Source organism: Petaurus breviceps, unplaced genomic scaffold (genome assembly GCF_028583685.1).
Source record: "Petaurus breviceps papuanus isolate PSGF00001 unplaced genomic scaffold, PetGlider_PUasm1.0 90723, whole genome shotgun sequence".
Taxonomy (NCBI): Eukaryota; Metazoa; Chordata; class Mammalia; order Diprotodontia; family Petauridae; genus Petaurus; species Petaurus breviceps.
The window spans coordinates 5,326,198-5,342,466 of NW_027187323.1; positions in this window are offsets into that span (position 1 = coordinate 5,326,198).

Here is a 16,269-nt window from a genome sequence, read left to right on the forward strand (position 1 = left end):
CTCTTTTCTGAAGACATCTGCACAATGACTCAGTTGGTTGAGTGAATAAAACTGAGTATTTTGAGACAAGCAGTGTGTACATTTGTTCAAAACTGACAGTTATAACATAGCAGCAATAATGTAACAGCAAGACAATAAGGTAATGCAATAAGTAACAGCAAGACAGTTCACAGCAGATCGATTTAGCAGGTGGTTTTAAATTTCCTTGAGATAGATACATTTCTGTCTTTTAGGACTAAAATGTTAAATATCTCTCAGGAACAGATATATAAAAATGAAAGGATCCTTTAATTTCCATGTGCAAAATCACCACTTAAAGAAATTCATCCAAAATATTTAAATACTCATTCAGACCATGTAACATTTATATAACACTACCTGCTGATTCAGAAAATTATAAATTTCAGGTGTTAGAATGCTGTAGGTATATTTATCATAATATTCAAAGATTTGACAATTTGACAAAATCATTAAGACTGAATTCAAAAGACACATCATACAATCCAAATGATGAAACTGGTTCATTTGCAGATAGGCATGGTAATCTGCAGACGGGTCATAGTAAAAACCATCAGTTGTGGCCTTTGACTTCATATCACCATAAGACATAGGTGGCCATTCATTGGGAAATGATTAACCTGATTGTGGTAAATATAATTACTAAAAGAAATGATAAATATGAAGAATTAAGTGAGAGAAGCAAGGAAAGACATTGAACTGATTCGTAGTAAGGCAAGTAGAAACAGGAAGACATCATGACTTCACAATGACTACAATGTAAACAGAATAATACTATGCTAAGATTAAGTCTTGAAGAACAGTTGTATAAAAATGAACCTCCTTCCTTTTTTTGCAGAAAATAAATGAGAAAGGAAGCAGACCAACCTTAAAAAGCTCACCCAAAATAAAAACTTCATTATTTTTTTCCCTCTACCTAGCTTATCAGAGCCAAGATTTTAAAACCTGAATGTCTGAGAAGTACTTTTTAAAAGTTTTCATTCAAGGCTTGGCTAGGTTGCACAGTGAACAGAGCATCAGCCCTGGAGTCAGGAGGACCTGAGTTCAAATCCAGCCTTAGACACCTAACACTTACTAGCTGTGTGACCTTGGGCAAGTCACTTAACCCCAAATGCCCTGCCTAAATTTTCATACAATTCAAAAGCATTTAGGAAGGACTTCCTAAGTAGAAGATACTGTGTTGGGTGCAATTTACAAATAGAAATGCCAATATAGGAATAGGCCAGTGCATCAACACCCTGGCCCATTCTCATTTTGGCATCTCTATCTTTAAACTGCTGATTTCTCCATGTGGACCAAAACAAGCAAGACAAAAGAGCAAAGACAATTATTTTCCTTCAGAGGTGTCAAGAAAGCAATCCCCAATCCTTTTGTTCATAATTTTCAGTTTCAAATATTTGTAGGGTGCTGCCAACCCATGCGGAGGTTGTTTGATTTTGACTATGTCCTTATGGGGAATTCAAAACTACTTGCAGCTACAAAGTAGATTATTTAAGTGGTGTACAAGATATTTTTCTCATTGCTAGACTACTTAAGACCCTCCATTTCTTCTGCCTCTCCCTTATTAAAGAGTGGGTCTCCCTCTGTTTCCCAGGCTGGAAATGCAGTGGGTCACTTACAAGTCCATTATCACTGTTGAAATTGATTCCCTGATTAATACAAAAGCAATTTCAACGTTTTTTTTGTTTCTTTCCACACACATTGCCATAGTCAGTATATGCATGTATGTATGTATGATGCATGTATGCATATATGTTTGTATATGTATATACAGTCTTCCTTAGTCTGCTTACTTCATTTGACATCAGTTCTTGTGTTTTCCCATGCTTCTCTACAGAAAGCTAAGCGGCACAGTGGCTAGAGTACTGGGTATCAGGTCTGAAACAGCTGAGTTTGAATGTGGCCAAAACACTAGCTTTGTGACCCTGGCCTAGTAATTGGCCTTCTGACTGCCTCAATTTCCTAAAGTGTAAAACAGGAATAATAATAATGTGCCTCATAGATTTACTATCAGATGATATAATATTTGTAAAGTTCTTAACACTGTGCCTGGCACATAGTAGACACTTACTAAATGCTTAGTCCTCTTCCCTTCTCTGCACTGATCATATTGTTTCTTACAACACAGTAATGGTCTAATGCGTGGTATGGAAATACCATTACATGTTGATGCCATTCCCCAGTCAATGGGTTTCCAGTTCTTTGTTATTACAAAAGGAATAATTTAGTGTATGTGGTGCCTTTCTTTTTGTCACTCACTCCTTGGGGGCATATATGCCTAGCAGAGAGAAATCTGGGACAAAGGATATGTACAGTTTAGTCAATTTCTTATCATAATCCCCAAATGCTTTACAGAATAGCTGGATCAATTTATAGTTTCACCAGCCTTACTGGATCCATCTTTTGACAACCTCTTTAACACTGACATATAAGACTAATGGTTTGAGGCGATTTTTCATATAGTTGTTACTAACAAGTTTCCAGAATTTCTAAAAACCATTTGTTGGCATCCTTCACCCAATTATTTAAAGGAAAATAGTTTTAACCCTGTATGTTTTTATTAATTCTCCATATATTTTGGCTATCAAACCCTTATTAAAGTTATTTGATATTAAAAAACTTCTCCCAGCAGGCCATTTCCCTATGAGTTGTTAATTTCATTTGCAGAATAATATATTTTTTTAAATTGATGTAATCAAAGATATTGGTTTGATCTTTTGTGATCACCTTTAGCTCTTAATTGGTTAAGAATTCACCCCCCAGTTATGGCTACCGAAAAATGCCTGTCTGCTTCCTTTCTCATTTTCTTTTTCTGCAAAAATGGAAGGAGGTTTATTTTTATATAACTGTTCTTCAGGACTAATCTTAGTTTCATCATATTGTTCTGTTTACATTGTAGTTGCTGTGAAGTCATGATGTCTTCCTGTTTCTGCTTGCCTTACTATGAATTAGTTCAGTGTCTTTCCTTGCTTCTCTTAATTCTTCATATTTATCATTTCTTTTAGTATTCCTATCAGTTCTTTCAGTAATAAATTCCATTACTTTCATTTACCACAATCTATTTAGTCATTTCCCAATGAATAGCAACCTATGTCTAGTTTCTTATAAAAGTATTTCAGATGAAGCCATAAAAACATTACTATAATACTTTGTCTTCCATGAGCTAAATATTAGCTAATATTAAACTAATGTTTGAAGTTCTGATTTTCCTCTGCAGTCAAAGAGAATTTTGTATTTCAGAAGGCAGTAAGAGCATGCCCCAGGGCATTCAAACTTGCTAAATCAAGAATACAGTAATATCTAGGGCACTTTCTCTCACCTTCAAAGAGAATTACTAAATAAGAGAAGCTTTAGGCTTCAATTTAGGAAACATTTTCTCTAACTGAATCTGTTGACTGAAAAACATTTTCCTTAGGAAAGTAGTAAGCACTAGAATGCTTGAGTCATTTCATAACTAGTCTGAGCAAAACACTTAGGACATATGACAGCAACCACCTCTCACCCATCAGCTCTTTAAATTATCAATGCGAGTAATTCTCTTTTTTTAAGCAATTAGGGTTAAGTAACTTGCTCAAGGTTACATGGCCTGTTATTTCTGGGTGTGGTGCTAAGTATCTGAGGCCGGATTCAATCCCCCAGGTCATCCAGACACTGAGGCTGGTGCTCTTACTCGCTGAGCCACCTGGCCACCCCAAAACCTTTGTTTTCTTTCAAGATATAGCTGCCAGAATGAAAATATAGGGTCACAGCATCATAAAATTTAGAACACGTAAAGGACCTTTCATCTTACTGTGATGTATTAATACAGTGATAGACTTGGAGGAAGGAAGACCTGAGTTGAAATTCTGACACTGACATTCACTAGCTGTGCAGATCTGAGCAAGTCATGACAGTATTTTGAGCCTCAGTTTTCTTATCTGTAAAATGTGGATACTAATACTTTTTAAGCACTGAGCTTCAAAGAGTAGTTGTGAGACTCAAATGAGATCATGTTGATAAAGGATAAAAAAAAAACAACAACAACACCAAACCCCAATTTTAAAGCCCTTTATGAATTGCAGTTATTATTAGCATTTGACACAATCTTTCTACTTTGCGGTTGAGAAAACTGAGGCCAAGCTATTTGCTCAAGGTCACAGAGCCTGAAATTGCCAGAGTTGTGGTGAGAATTCAGGACCTTTGAGTCCAATTCCATCCCTTTATTGCCTCCCCAGAAAAATCTCTTTAAAGGCGACAAAGGAAGCCAAGAAATACTCAGAGGATGCCTAAATGAGAATGAATATCTGGGTGTATCACATTGAGAAAACCCAGTATATGAAAGCCCAAACTTACAAAGCACATCAATTAGACAGTGTGCATGATGGATGGACCTATATTGAAATGACTTGGGACCAAACCCATTTCACCATAATAGATTAAAAAAAAAAACTCTTAAGCATTGAACTTCTGGCCCTCCCCAATCTAGTCCCAAACTCCCTTTCTAGGCTCAAATCCTGCTCCACTAATTCAACTAGACTGACCTATTCAGTGTTTCCAATTATTTTCCAGGAGAATCCACCCCTCTCCCTTTTCTACCTTACAGCATTCTTCTTTCTCAAATGTTCCTCTCTTCCCCGCATTCCATACCCCTTCTTGCCATACATCTATATCTAACCCATTCTTCCAGGCCTAATGCAAATTCTACTTTTCCAAGAACTGGGCTCAAAGTGATTTCTCTCACTTCTAAATTCTGATAGCATTTGCTGCCTCTCATTCATTTGAAACAATTAAAGCACTTCAGTGCTTAAAAGAACCTGTATAAAAGGAAAACAGTAACTGTTGGAGAAAATATGGGAAAACTAGAACACTAATGCACTGTTAGTGGAGTTGTGAACAGATACAACTATTCTTTTTTTTTTTAAGCAATTGGGGTTAAGTAACTTGCTCAAGGTTACACGGCCAGTTATTTGTGGCTGTGGTGCTAAGTATCTGCGCCCAGATTTGATCCCCAGGTAATCCCGACACTGGAGCCGTGCTCTTACTTGCTGAGTCACCTGGCCACCCCTAGGATCCAACTATTCTGAAAAGCAATTTGGAATTGTGCCCTAAGGGCTATAAAACTGTGCATGCCCTTTGGTCCAGCAATACCAATACTAGGTTTGTATCCCAACGAGATCATAAAACAGAGAATAGGACCCTCATGGACAAAAATATTTATAACAGTTCTTTCTTGTGGTATCAAAAACCTGGAAATTGTGGGGATGCCCATCAGTTGGGAAATGGCTGAACAAGTTGTGGTGTATGAATGTAGTGTTCTAGAAGAAATGATGAGCAGATGGATTTTGGGAAAACCTGGAAAGACTTACATGAACTGATGCTGAGTGAAATGAGCAGAACCAAGAGAACATCGTCTACAGTAACAGCAACATTGTGCCATGATCAACAATTGACAGATTTTGCTCTTGTCAGCAAAACAAGGATCTAAGACAATTCCAAAAGACTCATGATGGAAAATGCTATCTACATCCACAGAAAGAACAATGGAGTTTGAATGCAGATGGAAGCATACTATTTTCACTTTTTTGGTCCTTTCTGTTTTTCTTTCTTGTAGTTTTTCCCTTTAGTTCAGATTCTTCTTTTACAACATGTCTAATGTAGAAATATGTTTAATATGATCATACATGTATAATCCATATCAGATTGCATGGTGTCTTGGGGATGGGGCAGGGAAGACAGACAGGGAGAAAATTTGGGACTCAAAATGTTTTTTTTTTATTTTTTTTAATTTTTGCTTTCTGGGGGGGCAGTTGGGGTTAAGTGACTTGCCCAAGATTACGGGGCTAGTTTTTCTGTTAAGTGTCTGATTTGAACTCAGGTCCTCCTGACTCCAGGGCCGGGGACTCAAAATCTTACAAAAATGAATGTTGCAAACTATCTTTACGTATAATTGGAAAAAAATATTATTAATTGAAAAAAAAACAACAGCTTGTGATTTTATTTGCAGTTTGGGTAAACAGGAGTCAACTATGAAAATTTGGGGTTAAGGAAGGGAGAGAGGCACAGCATCCAGCAGTAGGGAGTTCTGATGTACCTTGTCCTAGTCAGACCACCCCTGGAGGATTGTGTTCAGTTCTGAGTATTAGCAAGGGGAAATTGATTATCTGAAGAGCATCCAGAGAAGGGTTAACAGGAGTAAGAAGGGACTTGACTTCATTTCATAAGAGTATCAGGTGAAGGAACTAGGGGTGATGAGTTCAGAACAATATTGGGGGAAGAATTATAGCTGCCTCCAAATATGTAAAGGGCAGTTGTGTCAAAGAAGTACTGAACTTCTCCTACTTGAGCTCAAAAAAAAGAACAAGAAAGTGGAGGCTATAGAAGGTCAGATTTGTGTTCTATTGAAGGAAGAACTTTCTCACAATTTTCTGTTGTTGTCACTGAGTCATTTTTCAGTTTTGTCCACCTCTTCATGACCCCATTTGGGGTTTTCTTGGCAGATATGCTGGAGTAGTTTTCCATTTCCTTCTCCAGCTAACTTCATAGATGAGGAAATTGAGGCAAACAGGCTTCAATGACTTGCCCAAGGTCACATAGCTAGTGTTTTGAGGCCAAATTTTAACTAAAAAAGATATGTCTTCCTGACTCCCAGCCCAGCACTCTATCCACTGTGCTACCTAGATGCCCCATGTAGAGATCTCCAAAAGTAGGAGAGTCTACCTCAACATGCAGGGAGTCCTCCTCCCCCAAAGAGGTCTTCACGTGAAGACCGCATGATCACTTCTTTAAGATGTTTACAAAGGAAAGTTTCAGCAAGATATTAAGAATTAGATGGCCTCAGACATCTACCCTAGAAACAAATCCCCACTTAGCCACTTACTATGTGACTCCTGGGATAGCCACTTAACTTCACTGTGACTCAGTTTCCTCAGCTGTCAAATAAGGCAACTGGACTTGATGACCCCCTTCCACTCTAAATCTTTGATCATAAAATCCCTTACAAATCTGAGATTTGGGGATCCCCATTCTAACACAATAAGTGGCCATCCAGCCTTTTCTTGAAGACCACTAGGGAGAAGAAGCTTTACTGCTTCTTTCCAAGGCTGCCCACTCTGCTTTTCAAAAGCTCCACTTGAGTTGGGCTTTGACGAAAACAAAAGATTCTAAAGAGGCAAAAGTAAAGGGGAGTGCATATTGTGGAATGAGCATAGAGGCAGAAGATGAATTGTCCTGTACCGTGAGCAGTTGGGCATGTTTGACCAGAACACAGATTGTGTGAAGGGCACCAACATGTCATAATCTTGTGAAGGTAGGCTGGAACTAGATTGTAAGTCTTCAATTGAGAAGGTGAGCTCTCTCACTTCTTTTCTTCTAAAATCCCGTTTTCTAGCCCCAGTATCAGTTCTGCTGTGCTTGCCTAGCATGCCCTCTCTGTTGTGAATACCTACTCTCCTCCCCTGACCCCCAAAACATCATCTTCCTAAATCAGTGGACTTTACAGGCTTTCCTATATCAACTCAAATGGGAAAAGGGCAATTGGATGAGTGGAGGAATAGGACACCAGGAGAGGGACTTAAGTCTCTGAAGCAGGTGGAGCTTCTATTGAGTGTAACTGATGCATTTAAGCAGGTACTTGACTTAATGGTAGTGGTATTAAATATTCCCTGTGGGGAGTAATCTTGACTCTCAGTGAAAGCTCATACTTATTGACAATTTAAGAATTTGCCAGTGAGATTGGGAAGGCAGCAAACTACTTGTCCTGAGGTCTCTAACTCCACCTGGTTTCTACTCCTGGTTATTTGAGTTGTAGAGTAAGTGAGGCTTGGTGATGGAAAAGTTCTTCTCTCACCTACCCTCCCCCCTTTTTTTGAGTAAGGATATTTGTGCTTATTCATGTCTGCTGGGGTGACAGGCCTCCATGAATACACTATTGGGTTGGTATGATCACCTTCTAAACAGCCCTATTGAAATCAACTGAACTCAAATACAGAGGAAATTTAAGAGTAGGCTAAGGCAAACAGAGGCATTGACTTTCACTTCATTGTGCTGCCAAGAAAGAGCTTCAACTTGGGAAGCCCAGCTCAATACAAACACTAAAGTATATAGGGGCTTCATGGAAAGAAACAGCTACATCTCCTTAATGGGCTTATCCATGTACCTCTCAGGCTGGGTCCTGGCCATACTGCCCTCTCAGGCTCTCTTTCATGGGCAGGGCCTGTATTGTCCATCCAAGGGGACTCACCTCGGGAGCGGGAGTGGCCCTGGCACTTCATCAAGCAGTGCCCCATGGTGGGGCTTCTGCAGCTTCCCCAGGATCCTTCCTGAGAGTTGGGATCTTGGGGTTTGTCAGAATCAATCAGTTGGAACAGACAAGACAGGGATTAGCGTGTTAGGCTAAGGGACATTGAAGAAGACGCCCTCTAGTGAGTGCTCCATTCTATCTGAACCACAACATGGGTGTCATGTGGGGAAGAGAATTCACAGGCTGCAAATAGACCATTAGGTCATCAGTGACCCTTTTACCTCACTTTGGGAAGTTTTTCTATCAAGACTCAGGAAAAGAGCCCTGGGCTTGGCAGTGGGAAGGTAGTATGTTAATACCATGCACCTTCCACCTCTAAGAAAGAACAAGGGGGTATAACCTCTCATATCAATTTATTCAAGTCCTGCTTGACCTTTACAATTTTGTTAACATTTACTTTTGATTTTTTTTATTGTGTAGTTGTTCTTTCAATTTAAAGTTTTGGTTAATGATATAAGCCTAGGACTGGAGTTTCAGGTTCAGAGGGTATAGATATTTTAGTCACTTTGAGTAATTCCAAATTGCTTCTCTATTTGGATTAAACAAGCACATTTAAAGTTATAAGAATTACATGTATACCTATCTGTCTCTAATAATTGGTTGTTTTTCCAAGGTATGATTTTTTTTTTCTTTTCTACTGTAAACATGATATTGTGTTCCTTCACTTATTTTATCTTAATCATTTTTAAGGTATCCCTGTTCCCACTGGCTCTCTTCCTTCCCTCCTCTCATCATTGTTTTCCCTTTGGTATTTCGCATGTTAATTCCTTTTTCTCTCCTGCTATTATAACATTATAATTTTTCCCCCTACCCTTTTTTTTCAATCTCAGATAGTCAAGTAGATTCCTCTATTATTTCTTTCCCTTCAATTAGTCTTGTTCATTAGTTTGTTTTTAAATTTCATTTTTGTACTCTTTTACAAAAATGATTTCTATCACTTTCATTATCCATCCTCTCAGTCTACTTTAGTCCCTCATTCTCTGAATGAGGTGTCTTAATAATTATCTGCTCTCTTTCTTTTCTCTGTATTCCTCATGTAACCAAAGCTCCCAAAGCATTAGTGGATTGCTCACTAAGTGGTTTTACTGCTGCCTTGTTTAGCTTGCCTTGTGGATTCCCTTTTTCCATTGTGCCTCATTCCCAAAACATTGCCAATTACTTCAGATTATAAAGAAAATACTGCCCTTCTCTCACCACATCTTTGATGCTGTAGCCTACTACTGATCTGTATTCTCCCCCGGGTTCCCCTCTCCCACTCATTTGCCTTAAAATCTCCTTCCTGGGTCAATGTTCTCCCACCCCCAGGTTCCAATTCCCTTTAGGACTGAAAAGTAGACTTTTCAAGTACCAAATCCCCTACACCACATTCAGCACAAGTGCCTCCTCTCACTTCACAGAACGTCTCTCTTCAACCACAGGAGGATTCATCGGTAGAACCCTTTCCCACCCCCAAAACAAGATCTCCTTCCTTTCCTCTCCTTTTCAATCCTCCCCTCCTCACCAACTCCTTATAGGAACTTCTTTTTCTGAGACCACAGGGAGCATCTATCCCACATTGCTAGCCCTCAATTTGATGTGGGCATAGAATACACCCTTCTCTATTCCCTTACTCTTCACCTTTGCCTTTATGTATCCTGCCCTGTTTGTATCAATTTCCCTTTCTATAAGATGGGAATAATAATAGCACTTATCTCCCAGGGTTATTGCAAGAATCAAATGAGTTAATAAATATAAAGTATTTAAAAGTATCTGGCACTTGTAAGTACTATATAAATGCTTGCTATTATTGTTAGAAGTAATCTCTTCAGGTCTAGTTTTCTCTCCATTTTTTTTTTCAAATGTCTCATTATTAGTGTAGATCCATCTCCTTATCATGTATGGCTAAACTCATATTTGCAGGGTAGGGCTATATCCTAGGTTTTTCTATAATATTCCTAGCTTTCTTTTGGGTGTTTCAGGAAATAAAAGGTAGATTCTTTATATTTCCACTTTACCTTCGGGTTCAAAGAGATCTAGACTGTTTTCTTTTCATATTTTTCTTGACATATAATGAGGCTATTTCACTTTTGGTTGTCACATATTGAATATGTCTAACATGTAGTCTAATGTGAAGTCAATTGGAAGTCAAATAAGAAGTATTTATTAAGTACTGATTATGTATCTGGCATTATGCTGAGTATTGGGAGTATGAGAAAAGGCAAAAATAGTTCATTCTATCTAGGAGAACAAATTCGAATTGTGGAGAAAATATGTTAATAGCTAGTCATACATAAGATCTACATAATATGAGTAGAACACAATCTCAAAGGGGACAGCAGTAGCAGTAGGGAAAACCAGGAAAACTCTCCTATGAAAGGTAAGATTTGAGCAGAAGCTTGAAGGAAGCCAGGAAAACTGGCTAAGAAGTAGACTATTCCAAGTATGGGAGATGGTCAGTGCAAAGGAATGGTGAGGACAGATGGCATGTCATGTGGGAGGACCAGTAAGTACAGCATTGTAACAGATATAAAGAGTATGTATAGAGAGAAGAGAGGAGTGGTAAAGTTAGAAAGTTAAGAAGGGCCCAGGTTGTAAAGAACTATAAATGTCCAAAAGGAATTTATGTTAGATTTTGGAAATAATAGGGGGCCATTGACATTTGTTGAGTGGAGGTATGTTTGGGTGGGCCTGACAATCTGTTAGTTCAGGATGTACTTTGGGGTAAAGTGAGGCACTCATAAGCCATTGAACAATCAACAAAAGAAGATTTGCTTAGCTCTAACATAACAAGGATGCATAGCATTTAGTTTCTATCAATGTGACTCTTCCCCTCCTCCCCCATGCTTCCCCAGTTTCCATATGATAAAGCAGGTCAGCAGAGCAGAATGTGGTAACTTTTGTAGACTTTAGAAATCCACAAATAACAGGGGTCCTGAATCCATGGTACATACTTTTTTATTTGTTTTAGGTTCTTTAACATTAGCAGGTACCTATCAAAAACTGAAAAAAGCTGCCTTGCCTTTTAGTAAAACAAACAAACAAACAAACACTATTAGGAAAGGAAAAGGGGAAACCCTAACATTTGACCCACTCTTGCACCTCTCTTGGGACAACTAGTTGGTACAATGCATCTTCTTAGTTCAAATCTGGCCTTAGATACTAGCTGTGTGACCCTGGTCAAGTAACTTAACCTTCTTTGCCTCAATTCCTAATCTGTAAAATGATCTGGAGAAGGAAATGGCAAACCACTCCAGTATCTCTGCCAAGAAAACCCCAAATAGGATCACAAAGAGTTGGAAATGACTGAAACTACTGAAAAACAACATTACAGCACCCCTCTTTTCATTCAATGAATTCCAGTGGCTCCCTATTACTTCTATAATCTAGTATAAAGTCTTTTGCTTGATTCTTTTAAAAAAATATATTATTATTATTATTTTTTTGCTTTTTGGAGGGGGGAAGTTAGGGCAATTGGGGTTAAGTGACTTGTCCAAGGTCACACAGATAGTTTGTGTGTGTGTGTGTGTGTGTGAGTGTTAAGTATCTGAGGCTGGATTTGAACTCAGGTCCTCCTGACTCCAGGGCCAGTGCTCTATTCACTGTGCCACCTAGCTGCCCCTTTTGTTTGATTCTTAACCTTTTGTTGTGTCTGTCATGGTTCTGGTACTCTAGTGAAACCTATGCATTTTTCTCAGAATAATGTTTTTTAAATGTATAATGTAAAATATATAACATTATGAAGAAAAATAATCAAAGTATAGTTACCAAAATAGTTTATTAACTATTTTGTTAAGAACTTGTTATAGATGATAGGGTTCCTCCAGATGCTCATATTGGAAGATGATATTGTTTTGATTACATCAAGCTCTAAAACATCAGAGAGCCTCTTTAAAAAGATCCATAATAATTCAAGAGAGTCCAACCTATCTACATAGGGCAAAAAAAAAGAAAGCTGGTGAAAGATACCTATTGTCTATACTAGAGGTATCAAACTCAAAGCCCAATGACTGCAAATGACTTCCCAAATGCCCCTGAACCAGAATAGAATTTATTTGGTAAATATTTAACAAAATAAATAAAAATAAAATATAACATAGTTAATGCTAATTCATGGTTTTCTAAGTAAATATGCAGCCTCCAGGGATCTGTTTCTGTTTGAGTTTGATAACACTGTTCTAGGCTATTTGCAGTTGCACGGACTATCCACAGATCTAATGCATCAGTACATATATCTTGTACCTAGGAGTTGGGTCCACAAGGAAAAGGGTAAGCTGGTTTGAACCTGGGAAACTACCCAGTGTTTTTAATGTCCCTAAGCTTCTCCGTGAAACAGTGTCCCTTCCTATTAACACCTGGTAATTCTCTGGGACTATGAGTCATAGTCTTCGAACATTGACATTGTAGTTCAACTACAGAGCTGTGAAGAGGTGCTTAATAGATGGAGATAGGCTATGGCTTGTAATCAATAGGAAATTCAGTAGGAGAAGAAGCATAATATGTCATCAGAGAAAAATATGTCTGGAAAAGTAGGTGAGGCAGTTACATAGCATACATTGGGAATTAGTGATTGTCTATGCAATATAAAGGGGTTCAGAGAAAGATTCCTACCAAGTTGGATAGGATTTATTACTGAGGATTTGTAGGACCTGGAAATATTTCCCAGAGGATAAGAAGGCATCAGTGGGTTTGTTGTGTGCTTTATTGGACAGGGCACTCACATTACCAACATCAAAACCCATTGAGTTATGGAGATTGCTTTTGATTTACTTGAACTAAATCAAAGGTAAAATGAAGAAAGGTCAGGGTGAGAACTGGAGTTCAGAATTTGCTTCATTGTGTAAACTAGAGACAAAGGATAGATACGTAAAAAAGACCTTCAACTACAGGAATATGTTAATGAACTGTTCTCCTCTTTCCCCTGGAAAGCACTTATTTCTTGTTTGTCTCCCTTTTTCTCCTTTTATTTTATCCTCAGTTTTTTTGGGTTCAGAGCTGTTAGACCAACCCCACCTCCAAGATCTTTGGAAAACATTGGTTTTAGTAGGTGTTGTGGAAAGTTTTTTTTTAATGTGCTTAGAAAGCTTTAAATTATATTTGTTATCCATTTTTATAGTTATTTTCTATCAAGGAAACTATAATGTATTTGCAAACAAAACACTTAGACTGACCAATACAAATATTCAAACTCATTCAAGACAATGCTTTGAAAAGTAATTATGTTATGTAAATAAATCTATGGCCCCCAAAAAACTCCCCTTGCCCCCTCAATTGCCCTTCCTTTACCTGCTAGTCTGTGGTTTTTTTTTTCCTTTTCACAGAAGGATCATACACAGGATTTAGAGCTAAAGAGGCCTTAGGTATCATTCGGTACTGACTCCTCCTTTTACTCCATATAATTGAAGAGGATGTGGGATTTGTAATGATTCTGACTAAATTCTTTTTATTTTTAAAAATCACATTCTTTACTTTTCTAAGTTATTTTCTGCCTTAACAAGCTTTTATGCAAAATGAACCAAGAAAATAACTTTCATTCACAGTTTCAACTTCAACTCAGAATGTCCTTGGCTTGGTGAAGGCTGGTTCCCTATTCATTTTTAAGGAGAGAGCACCCTCCTGTGGCAATATGATGGCATGCTTAATTCTGAGTTTCCTTTAGTATTCTGTATCGTCCTTAATGGGTTATTGCCTAGTCGAAACATCAAATTGGTTTAGGGGCAAGAAATTTTTTTTGTTTGTTTGAATGGTGAGGGGAAGGAGAGGCTGAGTTGCAGGAGACCTAGATTACCAGTGGGAATTGTAAACATGCTTCCAATTCAGATTCCAAAGACCCCCATCTCTGGCCATTAAGAGAGTGTGAAAACCTGTGCCCCAAATTCCCATTAAGATCTAGTGAGTAACTGCATTAAATTAAGCTACTGGAAGATGGCGGACTCAATAGTATACCGAATGAAGGAAGTTGTTATTAGTTTAGTGCTTTTCCTGGAACAAGGGAATAATTTAAGCAGGCAACAAAGTTATAAATAAAATACTGAAAGTATGCTAAGGTCTAGGGAAAATCTTGGGTAAATAGTGCTAAGAATTTCTATAAACAAACATTCTACTTAATACAGACTGTGCCCTGAGGTTGTTAGAGTCCTTTAGGTCAAGAATTTTTCCTTCTGAGATTTGATGGTTATTGTTAGGAAAATGCCAAGCTTCCTAATGAAAAATAGTAACCTTGGTAAGACAAAAGATACTGAGGTTGAATATAGTATGTGTTAAAATTCCCTGCACTAAAAGGGAATCATTCTGTCCTCTGTTAATGACGTCAATAACTCTTTTAAATGAAAAGCCTGACTTTTGAACAGCACAATGGGTCATGGTTGTGGGGTAAACACCTTAAGCATGGAGTTTTACTCTCTGAATTTGCCACATAAATTTTCCCCATTTAAATTTTTTTTAATGTTTAGATAAAATCGTTCCCCCCTCCGTGGATTTCAAAAAGTCATTTCACTACTGAAAACATGACTATTTTTATTAATAAGATTTGAGACAAATGTCACATATCATACTTATGTGAGAAGACATTTATCCTACATCAGTTATTCTTCTTCGCTTTAAAATATCAATTTTTGTAAAACATCTTATAGCATCAAATATGGATCATCTAGCATATTTGTGCATGTAGGCTGAAACAGTTGTAAATTTTTGATAGGATAGTAAACTTCTTACCACCTTTTGTTTCCCATTGAAAGAAATTCTTACAGTGAATGAATTACTTAACTTTAAGAAATTTCATAGTAGTCAGGCAACCCTACATTTCAAATAGACACATTCCACTTCTAGTCTCTTAAATACTCTAGTACAGAAATAATGACAAGTTCAGTGCAATTACAACTAATTTCAAAAAAAGTATATCAAAGTGTATAGTCAAAGTATCATTTCAAATTATCAGTGAAGAATTCATTATGTCAGGAGTCGAGAACGAAAGTGTTTATATGAAGGCTGTAGAGAAAAGCAGGTACAGGACACTCTATGAGCCTATTAAACAGAGAGAAGAAATAGCCTCAGAGCAACTGTTTGGTTTTTTGGAGTTTGAGAGATACTAACCTTGGAATATATGTGACATACCTCACCAAGAAGGCACTGGAGGTGGGCACTGGAATTCTTTCTTTACACCTTCCCTTAAGCAACTAAGTGTGCTATCAGATTTTAGGTCCTGAGACCTAAGGTCTAGTTAGGCTTACCTTACTTACCCTACTACTACAGGAATTTTAACTCTATGGACACTAACAGACAGGTCCATCTTTTCTCTTTTATAAGAATAACTTGCTTCCTCCACTTTTTAAAGAATGCAATTATATTTAGGACTAATAGTTTTTAGTTGCAAAAGCTATCCTTCAATATCAATTTTTGTAATATGTTTTATATGTTCATTTTAGACAGTAATTGGAACCTACATCTTTTGACTCCAATATTCAGTACTTCTTCCATTCCCCAAGCTGCTTTTTGTTTTCTTTGGTTTGTGTTATCCTTGCCCCAAAGCCTGCTGGTATCTCCTTACTGCCCTGCTTTTTGTGAGGTACAGGGTAGAGTTGACATAGAACTCCAGACTTCTTCATTTCTCTTTGAGACTCAAGCCTTGAATCTCCTTTCAGCTTAGTCACTCCAAGTGCATCTGGCTTCTAGATTCAGGAAGGAAGATAGAAGAAACCAAGCTAACATCAGGTTGCTGAAGGAAAAGACTGGGAAAATATGGGAGAAGTTGCCAGTCTCCCTCATGTCCCTATCCACAGTTTTCTACATTAGTGACTGTGAAACTATATATTATACACTAAAGATTCCCCTTGGGTTGTTCTGAGTAGGTAGCTCTCCCAATGCGAGAACTCTTTCACTCTGTATTGTCAGGTATATATTCTCTTATGCATACCTTCTTTGATTTATGTTTCACTGTGATTAGGATAAAATAGGTTTCTTAGTTAAGTACTTTGTGTATCATTGCGGAACTGGTATTT